The sequence below is a fragment of the Harmonia axyridis genome, chromosome 5, assembly GCF_914767665.1.
Source record: "Harmonia axyridis chromosome 5, icHarAxyr1.1, whole genome shotgun sequence".
NCBI lineage: Eukaryota > Metazoa > Arthropoda > Insecta > Coleoptera > Coccinellidae > Harmonia > Harmonia axyridis.
The window spans coordinates 17,776,170-17,790,617 of record NC_059505.1 but is presented as its reverse complement, the minus strand read 5'-3'; the positions used below and the strand labels follow the sequence as shown (position 1 = coordinate 17,790,617).

Sequence of the window (14,448 nt, the reverse complement as noted above, 5' to 3'; positions counted from 1 at the left end):
TTATATTGATTAAATGTTATTTTTAACCTAGAAATATTAGTTTCAGTAAGCTCGAAAATTTTTGTTTCGGCATTTAAATCATTTCGAATGTAAATTAGTAAGCCGTCATTTTTATTATAAACAGAATTGTTATGAAATAGACTATAACCTCGTATATTGAATCGGTCAAGCTCGTTTATATTGAATGTTTCCGATAGAATAATCACATGTATCTTTTCTATATCCATTTTCTCGAGACATATCAACAGTTCTTCGAAATTTCTATAGATACTTCTTATATTGAGGTGAACCACTCCAAATCGTGGGGATCCTCCCGCAAAACACACCCCCGCATCAAGCTCACCAACAACTGCCGCCCCCGGCACCTCATCCCCCCTAAGTCTCCAATATATTCATTAGAGAAAAGGCCACTACAAAGCTTCCCAAGATTATTATATGACTATATCTAAACTGAGAACTATGAACAGCGTGAAAATTGCGACACCGAACAGAAAAAAACAAAGGTATCGAAAGTACTATGTTTTCATAATCAAAAGCAAAAACAACACACAACCCAAAATTCCGATAATTACACATTTTCCCTCCTTAAAAAGCATATTAGGTAACATTAGCATGTAAATCAATCAAAACAAATGCATGAAAAATGCAAAATAAAAAATATAGAACATAGAATATAGAATAGGAACAAAATCATAATCCTTCCTAATTTCCAACCTTGTATTCGTCACAGTCATCTTCAGTCTGCACCGAAAATATTCCATCTCCAATCTTTATTTTAACAATGCTACCGGTCGACCAAACATTCTTGAAACCAAATTTGCCACCCGCATATTTCAACAAATTCAATCTTTTCTTAGTCAGGTCTTCTTTGACATAAATTTTGGATCTTGCATAGTATTTTCGCATAGTTAGGAATTCATTTCGAAAGTCTTCATTCTGGAATTTCAACAATATCGGACGTGGATTCCCATCATTTGTTTTTCCTAACCGATTACATATTCTGATTGAATTCACAAATGAAGTAACGTCAACATATTTACATGTGTCGATAAGTTTTTCCCTAATGTTTTCCTCCGGTGTTTCATTCAAACCAAAAACAATCAGATTGGGCTTCTTATTCTCCTGTTGTAATTTATCCAGTTTTTCCTGAGTTTCGTGCAAGGTTCTCTTAATTTGGTCGAAATCCTTTCGAAAACTTGATTTAACCTTCGACAGAATTTTATCCATTATTCCATCCAGGTTCAATTCTGAAACCTCTGCGACAGTTTGCTTGACGATTTCTTTGATCTCAGCTTTGCTCTCACGAGTAAGGCCCATGTTCACTACTTTGCTAAATTGAGCTTTTCAATTAAGAATGAAGTATCTTTATTTTACAAGTTGGAATTCTGAGTTTTTCGGGACTAGAACTCGATATCGATACCGTCGGGAACGCAATTCAATACGTCTAGTCTCGACAAGCCATATGTGAAGAATGATCAAAAAATGAAACATCAAAACCGTTCATTTCACTCATGATTATCCTAGTCCTCCGTATCGATCGCTCCAGAATTTTGTCATAATGTTTGTATTTTTCGAATTTTGATCCAGGAATGGTCTCGAATGATAAAACGATAACGAACGAAAGATGCTAAAAACTTTTTATTCTAATGGATTAACCTGAAACGGCAGAAATATAGAATATTTAAGAAGAATATCGAGAAAAAAATCACTCAGTGTTTCCATGACCATAAAACTCGGTTCAACCTTCTTAGTATTAGATACAAATCTATGGTGAACAATGCATTTATCCAAAAATTGCAGTACTATGAAGCAGGAACTAAGCCTACACAGAACACAACCGGTTCTCCTATCTCGTTACAAGTCGTACGTAAGTTTTAAGATTCTTAGAGGTCTCACAGAGAATCTGGGTGGAAAACTTAAATATAAACATAAACAACATATAACCTACTGTTGACTGCTCATATCAAAACGTAACTTCATTAAATTTCATAATTTATTACATGCACTTGAATGGTGTTTGTTAAGTTTCGGTAATTTAGTTGTGGAAGTACAATGAATAAGTTACACTTTGTTGATATTAGACAACTTTGAATCAGCTGCTGTGTAAATCATTCCAATTTATGTTATCTTTTGAAACCCACGCAGTTTCATCCAATGCATCAGTTAGGACATGTGCTGAGTATATTGATGGACTTCTTATCGGCTTGCTTTGTGAAGTAATTTTAACACATTTGTCGAGTTAACTGACAAAAAATAGATAGAGCTCGAGCCGAATGAGAAAGCAGAATTTGACCTTGAACTATTCGTACGCCACTGTACATTGAACTGATAACGATGCAAAAAAAATTGTCATAATATCTGAAAATCTGTATATAGAATCGAATTCAGATTTTGGGGCTACATTCACAACCAATAGCAGAAAATAGTGCCGTTTACCGCATACACGCATAAAGGGTGGAGGATCACCTTATATAAAGTAAAATGTCACATCTGAAAATCTGTACATGAGATCGATTTCAGATTTTGGGATTATGCTAACAACCAATAGCATAAAATAAAGCCGTTTACCGCACCCACTTGCACCTCAAAGGGGCTGCTTAAAATGACATATCTAAAAATCTATACATGGGATCAAATTCGGATGTTGGGAATGTGCTAACAACGAATAGCAGAAAATAGTTCTTTTTACCGCATCTACTTGCAACTCAAGGGGGCGGCGGAAGTCAGCCAAAATAACTTACAATTTCATATCTATAAATTATCTATATCATATCTATAAATATCATAATTTCATCTTATTATATTTTCTTTCCAATTTGCGATTTTTCTGTCGATATTTTGAAAAAGAAACACAGCCAATTAAAGTGCAATTAGGTGTGAAAAAGAAAATATTCACAAATTACAGAAAAACCATGAATAAATTATATCGACTTCTAAGATAACCCACTATAATCAGAAATATTCCAGTCGGCCTGTCATTGCCTCCTATTTTCACGAGTTTTTCACCCCTTAACTCATCAAGCTTGTCGACATTCACTTCAACAACATGAGATGATTTATTGGGCGGCTTCTTTGAAGCAATTCCCAAAACGATGTAATATGAGAAAGGGGAAAAAATTAAAAAATTTTCAATTTTAATTTACCATTCTGAAGGAACAAGTATTCCAAAGCATGTGTTCATAGTTAAATTTTTCAGTTCTGTCGTTCACAGATTAGATCGATTTATCATTTTGTCACGAGGTCTGTTATTTTCGAATTTTAAACCGGGTTAATAAGATTTGACTCGATGATGACTTATTCATCCTTAAAGTGAAATCTGTCTGTTCGTTCATGAATACAATAACCTAGAAGAGGAAGACCTAGAAACTTGAAACTTTCAGGGTAGGTTCGGATCTCGAATATCGTGAAATTTTGTTCTCCTGATAATTCCAAAAATTCGATCGGAATGAAAAATTACATTCAGATGTGAGATCACGATTATAGGCCTCATATAGAATTTTATGTCGATATTGTCAGCAGAACAAATAAAAATTGAAAAAAAAATATCGACAGAAAATGAGAGAAACTCCCAACTTGACAAGAGATTGGCGTATGCTTAAACGGGCCCTTCAAAGCTCCAAACGCCCAAAAATACAATTTAAATGAAAAATAAGTGGTAGTTCAACATGATCATACAGTCTACAACGGAGTGACCCAATTTAAATAATTTCAGATGGTAATATCCATTCGACGATCTTCTGGGAACTACACTTTGTTTTGAATTTGAATTGAACTTAGGGTTGTTCTCTTGAAAATTTTCGAATTGAATATGGGACGGATACGTCATAGGTATACATAAAATTGGAAATCTAAGTTGAGTGTTTTAATGGGTTAAGGTCTGAAGATGACAAAACCAATTGTTTAGTTGCCGACAGTTTCGATAACTACGTATAGATAAAATTGAAATTTTGATTTAACATTCGATAAAAAAATGAAAATTAGAAATTGAGTTAATTTAGAATTCTTCAGGTTTTTTTAGGCACCCTTAGGCCAGTGGATTGACAGTTACTTTGTAAGGCTTTTAACCTCAGCGTGAGGTATACATATAATGGAAGCATAGGTTCGGTGAAGTATTTTACCTGACCTACTTACTTATCAATATCTCCAAAATGATAGAGTCAATAGGAAAATTCCGATATATTTATAGACAAAATCCTTAATCAAATGAAAAAGTATAGTTAGTAAAATTGTGTATATGTATTATGATAAAATCATGTCGTTCAAATTAAGGAAATAATATAACACGAAAATAATGAAATAATATAATGATGAGAGCGTGCAGGAGTATCAAGGACGTTGAGAATTAACGATCTAAAAAAATGATTGAAGGAGTAGCGTACCTCTTGATACTTCAATACACTAATATAATAATATTTATTAATGAAGTGTAATTCTGAACTGAATTGTGCAATACATCTTTTTATGACCAAAGAATTCAATAAAATTATTTCTCTATTTCAGTATTGTAATGAGTTCATTACACTTCTAAAAACAGTGCTGTAATGAACTTATTACAGCATTGTTTTAAATTTTTTTTTTCGTTTTTACTACCGATCCTATCAAATTTCAACACAAGTCAATTGTCAATATAATATAATTTGGATTTAGTGAAATGCAACATTATTCGCAATTTCTCTCAATTCTGTGGTGTTGAATCAATTTTGTCAGACATAATTCACGATTTGAATGCGTAATTTTTAATTATTTCAAAATTCGAAACGTATGATTCAAATTCAAATTCCGTAATCTGTTTATTTTCGTAACAGTTGCATCAACTGCCAAGATACAATACATAAATCACTAGGATGTTTTCATTGATTTTCGACAATATTTCACAAAACTTGAAAGAAATAGAGAAAATATCGTCTAATACTCGTTGCAGAAGACAATTCCAACACTCATGCGCTCGAAAACTCGCTCGTTTTCGAATTTCGCATTCGTATTGGAATAGGAGCCCATTCTGCAACTTGTTTTAGAATATATTATTTATTCTTGATTCATTTTTATCAAACCAGGGCTGCCGCCAGACATTTCAGCGCCCAGAAAAATAAAATTTCACCGCCCTGCTTTGGCTAATTCATCTAAATTTTCTTTGAAAGAGCCTCTGCTATTCCCCTAAGGCAGCTCTTCAATTCCATATGGAATTGTATTTTCTCTAATTCTGTGGTTATTCCGTTCATTCTTCCACATCTTGTAGAACAAAATCGTGCGAGAATATATCAGAAACGCACAGTTTTCATGGTTATATTTCATTATTATATGTTGGTATTCCGAACTTTCCGCCATGGCTTTATCTGTCAATTCATCAATTTGCGTTGAAGAAATCAGTTCTGCCAACCAACATTTTTCAATGCAAAAATCACTAAATGATATTTATGGAAATATTTCATTAATTTCAATTAAAATGCAATGAATTAGAGAAAATAATGTATAATACTCGTACAGAAGGCTCATTCTACCACTCGTTCATTCCAAAACTCGCCACTACGTGGCTCGTTTTTGAATTTTGAACTCGTGGAAGAATATCAATGCCTTCTGCACTTGTTTTATAAATAACTATTCCAATTCAAAATCTTAAAGGTGCAGAAACTCTTGTTTTATTAACTGACTTTGCGCCCTTACAAATTGGCACCCCGGCCAAATGTCCGGTATGCCGCTCTTGGCGGCGGCCCTGTATGAAACGTTAATAATTACTAGCTTCAAACTCCTGAGTCGTTCTTCACGAGGGACAATAATTATTGAATGTTGAACATGAATTATATTATGTGGAGAAATGCGTCATTTGGAGACGATCATTCAGTACACAAATACAAGCCTAGTATTGCAAATACTAGCAAGAGGTTAAGGAGCAACCAAATTAAACTTCGATTGGCGCTCTCAAAGAGAATTTATGAGAAATGGTTGCAGTAGGTACATAAACATCATTTGAATGAAAAATAAAGCAATTCATAAGGATGTGAAAACATAATTGCAGAGATAATCAGTGACGTTTCATGTGCATGTGATTGTTGTTCATTTAAATAACAACCCCGAACAGCACACAGGAAACAGTAAAAATAGATCTTTTATACACTGGCGAGCAGAGAAAACGGGTCACTTGATCATTACTGTTCAAGTTCAAATAACTTTCTCACTTGAAATTGTTACGAGAATCATGAAATTTCTGAAATGGTGGAGAAAAGAGAATAGCCCAATGAAGAATGAAACTTTTTAATAGATATTCGATAGGCTTTTTTGAGAAAAATCAGAAACTTCCAAACTGAAAAAATTATCGTAACTGAAAAATTTCAGTATTAGTATAACGTTTGACCTCCCCTAGCTCTGATTACAGCTTGTAAACGTCTTCGCATGCTCGTGATTAGCTTTAGAATATTCTTCCATTCATATCGAAGTGCTTCACGGAGATTTTGTAAATTATTAGGTGATGGAATAATAGTTCTGACTCGCCTTCCCAGTTGGTCCCGTAAATTTGTTCTTAATATACATATCTACATATTATTTCAATTTCGATGCTCACTAGCTCACTCAAATCATCTCGAGAACTATAAGAGAAAAAAATCTTTGAAGATCTCTTTTTTTGAAATAGTTAGACATCAGAAAGCAGATCACAGATATTTTGATTTACTCTTAAGTTACAGAGCGTTTCTGAAAAATGACTGATTCAAATATTCTGCTACATCTTTGTTTCTGTTGGAGGTATTCAAAAAATTCTTACATTTTTTTCAGTAATTTTTATAGTTTATATGATACTCATAACAGATCATAGCATCGTTTCAGAGATATAGAGGAAAATTGGCGTTTCTTAAATAGGACACCATATATTTTCAAACACAATTTTTTTTAAGCTCAGGTTTGTCGAAAAGCAACCAGTTATCGGTTTTACGAAAACATCATCCGTTTCAGATATTGAGTTTTTCGACATTATTCTTGCCACATTTCTTACATTTTTTCATTCATTTGAAGATTTAATTCATTTTGTGTCCATTGTACAATTGTCATGTATAGAGTGTCCCAATGATCAATGTTGAATGCAACTGATAAACGATGAATTCATCGACGATGAATTTATTCGAAGATTGTTTCTTTCATAAAATTTTTCAGTCCATATGTCTACAATTTGCGCATAGTCAGTTGATATTCTAATTAGAGATAGATAAAGAACAGAATATGATTGAATCAATTTGAATAGGTGACTCTATTGAAAACTATAGTGTAAAATCCTAGTAAACCATTTTTTTCGCTCGCCAGTGTAGTATATCCATCTTAGTAATGAAATGTTGTCATAAAATTTTCCCAGCATCGGTGACAGACATTCTTTTACTATAAGAAGAACAAAAAAAAAATGGTTGTCAAAATATTCTCATGCTTTCAAAGGAGGTTTTTTTTTTAAAACTGTGGAACTTGTATGTCATTGTATATATCAATTTTGAACAGATGGACTCTTATTATTTGATTTGCATTTTTGATTAAATTGACACAATGTTCATTTCAAGTTGAAATTTCGAACATTTATAATGAATTCTGATGAATGCGACTTTTAAATGAGGAAATCCCGGAATTTTATATCAAATTTATGTTTTTCACTTTTTTTCGAATGCAGAACATCCTTTGTGGACCAATTGTAATCCCACGCAGTTCTTAGTTTTATAATCAGCAACCAAGATGAAAATGATAAAAATTACGTTTATCTTAATCTACAACTTGACATCTGAGATCAATAAAACCCTTAAAGATTTCTTTGTAATTTCTTTATGAAGACGAAATATCGAACTTATTTTTATTTACCTCGAAAGGTTGCTTACAAAATCTCTTAATCTCCCCTCGCCCACAAATGGAAACAACAAAAATATATAATATTTGGCTTACAAAATCTTTACCTATTGTTATAGAGGTATTTTATAGCTCTGAGGTTTTTATCGATTGTAAAATTTCCATAACTTTCGAAAACTAACCTATTCTCACATCTACTGTCTGATAGGGAAGTGGGCCATTTTGCACGGCGATTAACACATCAACTCAAAAATCGTGCTTGATTGATAAATGGTGTAACACATAAACTAACTAGACTATATTTTGCATAATATGAAGTCAGATATTGAAAATTATTAATGGTTATTAAAACTTCATTCAGAATTTTCTCATATCCTATTTCTTTTTATGTTTGACATTATCCAGAGCTAAATTTTGAAAATTTATTCTTTCTTTAATTCTGAAGTTCCTAAAATTTGAGTTATTTATGTAAATGTACTTATTCATTTCTGAAGAATCAATGCTTTCTCAATTCATTGAACTGAATTTCTTATGAAAATGCAAAAGTCAGGAACCCTTGTGAAAACTGAAAATTGATTAAAATTTCAAATTCATTCGATTATATAAAAATTCACACATATTTCAAAATATGTATACTTAAATATTGAAGAAAAGTGAGAATGAAAAACTAGCATCTCTCTTCATGACCATTCATGTGAGGTTTAGATATTTGATGAAATATACAGGGTGTCCCGGGAGTAAATGTACATACTCTTACCAGAGATAGAGTAGGCGGGATCAGTAGGGATTGTCTGCAAAAAATTAATTTTTGCCTACAGGGCAACAGCTTTTACAGCTACAGGGTGAGTTTGCATATTCATGGAAATAATGAAACCATCATCAGAATCAAACTCATATACGGAATTTATTGAAAATTGGATGGTAATTGCCACCTGCCGAGGTTGAGTCAGAGACATATTAATTTTTTCAATATTCCAGGACCGGAATCATTATTTCTCATTTGAAGTGTTCAGGTTGAAAATATCACTTTGTATTTTGAATTTGAAATCATTGTTTATATTTTCAAAAAGTACATAAATTCAAATTCAATACGGGTTACCCAAAGTTGTCACATCTAACATTTATTTTTATGAATTTTTGAAATTGGACAAAGCTCGAAAAATTTGATTTATTCACATAAGCAGTAAAAAATAAAAACGTGAAATTCTTCCTGAAATATCACTCAGAAGGTCAGAAGCTTCATTAATTTAAGGATGAAAAAAAATCAAATTAAAAACATCGAATTTCAGTAATAAGTCATAAAAATACGAAAAAAAATGAATTCTTTATATAGAAAAAAGTTATTTGCAGAGTTGTTCGAACAGTAAATTATTTTATTCAACTAGTCTCTTGACTAGATGTTTAAAGCATTAACCATATCCTTCAATTCTCCTCATAAGAAATAATCAAGTTGGTTAAAATCCGGAGATCGAGAAGACAGGTCTTCCTCGACATATCTATTTATTTGAATAAGTATTATCAAGGTAATTCTTCACTTCTAAACAGAAAAAGTCTAGCCCATCATGTTGAAAATGTATTCCTGTAATAATGCCTTGAAGCATGCCGGTAAGCCCAGTGAAAACACTGCATGCAACGCAGCCACTGATCACCAGGTATGAAATGAAAAAAACGTCAATGCATTAAATGCAGGGGCAGTCATCGACATCTTCATTTTTATTGTTAATTTTGAACGGTTCATTGTTGAATTCTTCATCGCCAACGACTTTTTTTATTTTTCAACAGCTTTGTTTTTTTCACCACCGGGTTTTTTTTACCATTGAATAATTTATTGTTTCTTTTTCTTGGGTGGATTGTTCGCAGCAGATTTAGCCTTGGTTTTGTCAAAATAAGGCGTTAAGGGTAAGTGACAACTACATTTGCGAGCTTTTTGCTTTCTTATGCCTGGTTCCTGAGGAAGTGGTGAAAGAATTTCAATAGGAAAGGATGCGATCATGTTCCTGGTCTATTGTAATCATCAGAAATCGATCTAATTGATTTTCCGGTAGAACATTCCGGTTCATCGATTACAGGATTCTGAGTTTCTTCCAAATTTTTACATGCTTAACCCCATATTGGAATATTCAGCATCATCATTGGAAGGCTGGGAGCCACAAATATATCGGAATCATTTTGAGATTCATTCTTCAATCTTGGGGCAATGTAAGGGAGGTCGTCGATATCATGGTTGATATCGATGATATTATGATGGCATAACTTGAAATTGGCGCGGGAAAAATTCCATACGAGATCCCGTGATAATTTTCTGAGCAATCGAGTTTTCGCCTGTTGGAATCAACTTACGCATGATGTTGTTGAAGCTCCGTCGGTGAACGTGTTCAAGAATAGGTTCGACATCTGGAGGTCAAGAGTTCTTGAATAAAGTTAATTATATTTTTATATGTTGAATATTTCAGTATTTTTTGTTTTTCTCAAATTGCATTGATGTTATTTTTCTCATTAGGGTTTTATTGAAGTTTTTGCTTATTAACAGTTTCATAGTTATATACTCAACTCTGTATCTAATGTAATAATAATAATAATAAGACGAATCACACAAGGAGAAATTGTCATACAACCACCAGACAATCCAAGAAAAACTGCAAAGGTGGAGAGAAAAGCCCTCCATGGACGACATTTCAACGAGATGACCAGGATTATGTCGACATTGAAGCGTCGAACTATTGGCTCACATCAGGTGCGATGTATCCAGAAACGGAAGGAATTCGTTTAGCCATCCAAGATCAAGTGATCTCAACGAGAAATTACTGCATGCATATCATGAAAGATCGAACTATTGTTGATGATCGATGCCGTTATGGGTGTCCAACGAATGAGACAATCCCACATATCACGGGAGGATGTCAAATGTTTGCAGGAAATGAATATAAAGAGAGACACGATGCAGTTGAAAAGATACTATACCAAGAAATGGCAACCAAATTAAAACTAATTCATTCTGAAAAAGTACCATACTACAAGTACCAACCGGAAACCATCCTGGAAAACGAACGCTATACACTGTACTGGGATCGTACAGTTTTGACTGATAAAACAGTCGCCCACAACAGGCCAGATATACTGCTAGTCGATAAACATCAAAAAACAGCAATACTCATCGACGTAGCAATACCAAATAACAACAACATGCGTCAAAAAAAGGTCGAAGAAATTCCAAAATATAGGTACCTCGAATTTCAGATAAAGCGTCAGTGAGGAATGATATCAACGAGAACTATTCCAATTATCATCTCAACAACTGGAATAGTGCCCAAAAATCTCAAGAGGAATATCAAGCAACTGGGACTTCGTGAGTATATATGTAATATAATGCAAAAAGCTGTTCTTTTAGGTACTGCAAGGACGGTAAGAAAATTCCTAGGAAGCGAAGGACAGGTCCAAGGATCATGTGTAAGAGGACCAGAAGTTCGATAAGAACCAGGAGGACCACAAGGACCGGACACGACCAAGCTCTACCCTTCTGATATTTTAAATATCTTGGATTGAGTGAATGTTTCTCTTAGCGGGGAGTGAGAAGCCGACGGCGAGGAGAAATCCTACGCGTATAGGCAAAAGTCGGGGAATAATAATAATAATGAAAACTTATACATATTATTACATTATAACAGTAACAAGAAAAATACATTAAAAAAGAAACGAATATTGTAATGACACTCTCCAGAAGCAATTTGGAACAAAAAAAAAAATGAAACGAACCTAAACACATTTGTAGCTTTTGCACCAGTGAACCAGACTGTAGGATGTCAATTTTTGGCAGGATTGGCATCACACTAGTAGGAACTGAATCACTATGAAACGCCGGGCTATACGGCGCCAATTTCGAAAAAATCTAAAAGTTCATTTTTTCCGCATATGTCGTTAAGTCCGCATTTCCCCTACACGAACATAATATCAGCATATTCTCTATTTCTCAAATTGAGCATTTTGATAATTCCAAAATTTTATAACAATAATATGGAACAAAACCAAAAAGTAATTAGAATCGCAAATTTCAGTTGTCAGCATGTTTTCAAAATAGAAAATGACCATAAAAAATGTTTCGAGGAATTCATATGTTGCCTTCGAGCATATTTTTTCCTACTTTGTATTGTTGTTTTAATGATAAATTATTTCATATATTAGCCAATTATTATCATGTACCCGACATTCACTATATTTTAAAGAAGATTTTTACTCTTTATATTCATTCACGGTTCACTCCTTAATAAATTAAAATTTTCGAACTTTTCCCAGTTTCAAAAATTCATAAAAAAAGAATGTTAGATGTGACTACTTTTAGTGATAACGCGTAATGAAGCTGAATTTGTGTACTTTGGTAAAATATGAACAATGATTTCAAATTCAGAATACAAAGTGATATTTTCAACCTGAACACTTCAAATGAGAAATAATGAGTCCGGTCCTAAAATATTGAAAACATTAATATATCTCTGACTCGACCTCGGCAGGTGACAGTTACATCCCAAGTTTCAATAAATTCTGCAGATAAGTTTGGTTATGATGATGGTTTCATTATTTCCATGAATATGAAACTCATCCTGTAGCTTTCTGAGGAAGGTCAAAAATTAATTTTTTGCAGTCAATCCGTACTCACCTACTACTACTCTACCTCTGGTAAGAGAATGTTCAGTTACTCCCGGGACACCCTATATCATCGTGACAAGACATTGATAACAAAGCATTTATCCCATTTAAAATATCTGTTCTGATCATTTTCACATCATGAAAGAATTATATTGAAAATGTGTAATGGTATAATGAAATATCGTAAAGTTCCATGTTCGGAATAATAAAATTAAATGAAATGATGACATTAAATTGGTTTTTTCCATGCTATATCCCATTTCTCATGTTTCCGGTGTCAGGAAGCTTGTAATTGTAAACACGCATCGAGTAATGAAATTTCATCTCGACAGTCAAATAACCGTGTGATATATAAATTAAAATCATCGAAAACCTACCTTATTTCAGAAAACACATTCCCAAATCATTTTCAATCACTGAAAAATTAGATGCACAAATTTCCAGAGTTTCATAAAGATTCCATCGTATATTCGGTTGTAGAGCTCATCCAGTTATCATAGCGAACTTCTGTGGAAATTCTCCTTATCAAATTGCCCACACATTTCCTCAGCACCCGAAGCACGTTATATCAAGAACGTTTCATTCAACTTAATGTGTAATTTCCACTGAAATATGGTTTCAACAATGATAACATTTTATAAGTCCGATATATTATACGGGAAGGCATTTCTGCTGATATTATAATAGTAGGGACTGCAGTTCTAATATAGAAATCATGTTCAGAAATAACATCACGGTGTCTCGGCCAATCGAAGTGTACTTGAGATTGAAGGTTGTAGAGGATGTTGATTTCAATTCTGTCTTATTCTCGTATCTATTATTCAAAGAGAAGATACAATGTTTCTCTAGTATCGTTATCCAATTGGAAGATGATCCGCAGAATTCTGTTCATGACTAAATTTTGTTGAATAGGTACCTGTAGTGATGCAAACGGGAAAATATTCTACCTATAACTATGTAATTACTTCTATTTTGTTTGAGGCTGAGATTACAATCTCAACCTTGAATTTGTGTACCCCAATGGTAAAGCGTGCATTTATGAACATCTAGTGTTTGATTGTCTCAGTCTTTACTTGTCGGAAATTCATCTTGATGATTAAAAAGTACCATGTTACCATGAGTTACCATGCTCACCTGACGAAGTCATGTTATCATGACGAAACAATTGTTGTGAAAATAAATATATAAAGCGGAAATAAGTTATTTTACTTTTTAATCATCATTTTATGAACATCACTCACGAATCAATTATTGATATTCAATGAAAGCAAATTTCTGCATTTTAGAATTTAAACTGAAATGAAAATTTCCTCATCTTGATTCTATAGATAGGGTTGTGATGAATATCGATATAGTTCATATCTTGCTTAGATGAAAATATGAATATGACTCATGACGTACTAAAATTTAAAACTACTTCCCGACTACCAGACTTCTTAGCAGGGCCGCGCTTAGCCCATGATGCGCACATGGGCAAATATTATAATTGGGCCCCTTCTTGTTTTTACTTATGGTGACTCAAATTCAGAATTAAATAATGGTAAAGGAAAAATTGTATCTAAATCATTATTGAAAGTCTTGAAATCATATATTCATTCGAATTATAAATGTTGTAAATTATGTTCAATAATGTATGAAGGAGTTGGAATAAAACGTTTCGACTTTACTAAACACCGAGAGTTTCTCACTCAAAATCAGGGTGGAAATTTTCTCTAAATAAAATTGAAGGCAACAAGAAACAAGAAATAATAAGTATTATCCATCAAAATGTCCAATCGCTGGGAAATGCTGTGAATCAAATGCAAGTTTTCTTACAAGAACAGAAGGATTGTAAAATTCTTCTAATAACCGAACATTGGAAGACATATGAGCAATTACAACTTCTGCCAATTGACGGTTTTGTTTTAGCAGGCTATTGGTGTAGAAATCATGGTGAACATGGAGGTGCAGCCGTTTACGTCAAACAAAACACTAAACATAAACACATTAAAAAGCTTA

At 33.2% G+C, this 14,448-nt stretch overlaps 1 protein-coding gene across 2 annotated transcripts in view; it reads right to left on the bottom strand.

Moving 5' to 3' along the window:
• Positions 1-13,179, bottom strand: part of LOC123679965 — a 76,455-nt gene extending 63,276 nt beyond the window's left edge. Inside the window, exon 1 of one of the 2 annotated variants that reach the window (XM_045617570.1) lies at positions 12,828-13,179. The gene's annotated coding sequence lies outside the window, so the exon portion shown is untranslated. The remainder of the gene's footprint in view (positions 1-12,827) is intronic. The other variant, XM_045617568.1, reaches the window with a different exon arrangement.
• Positions 13,180-14,448: the final 1,269 nt, after the last annotated feature.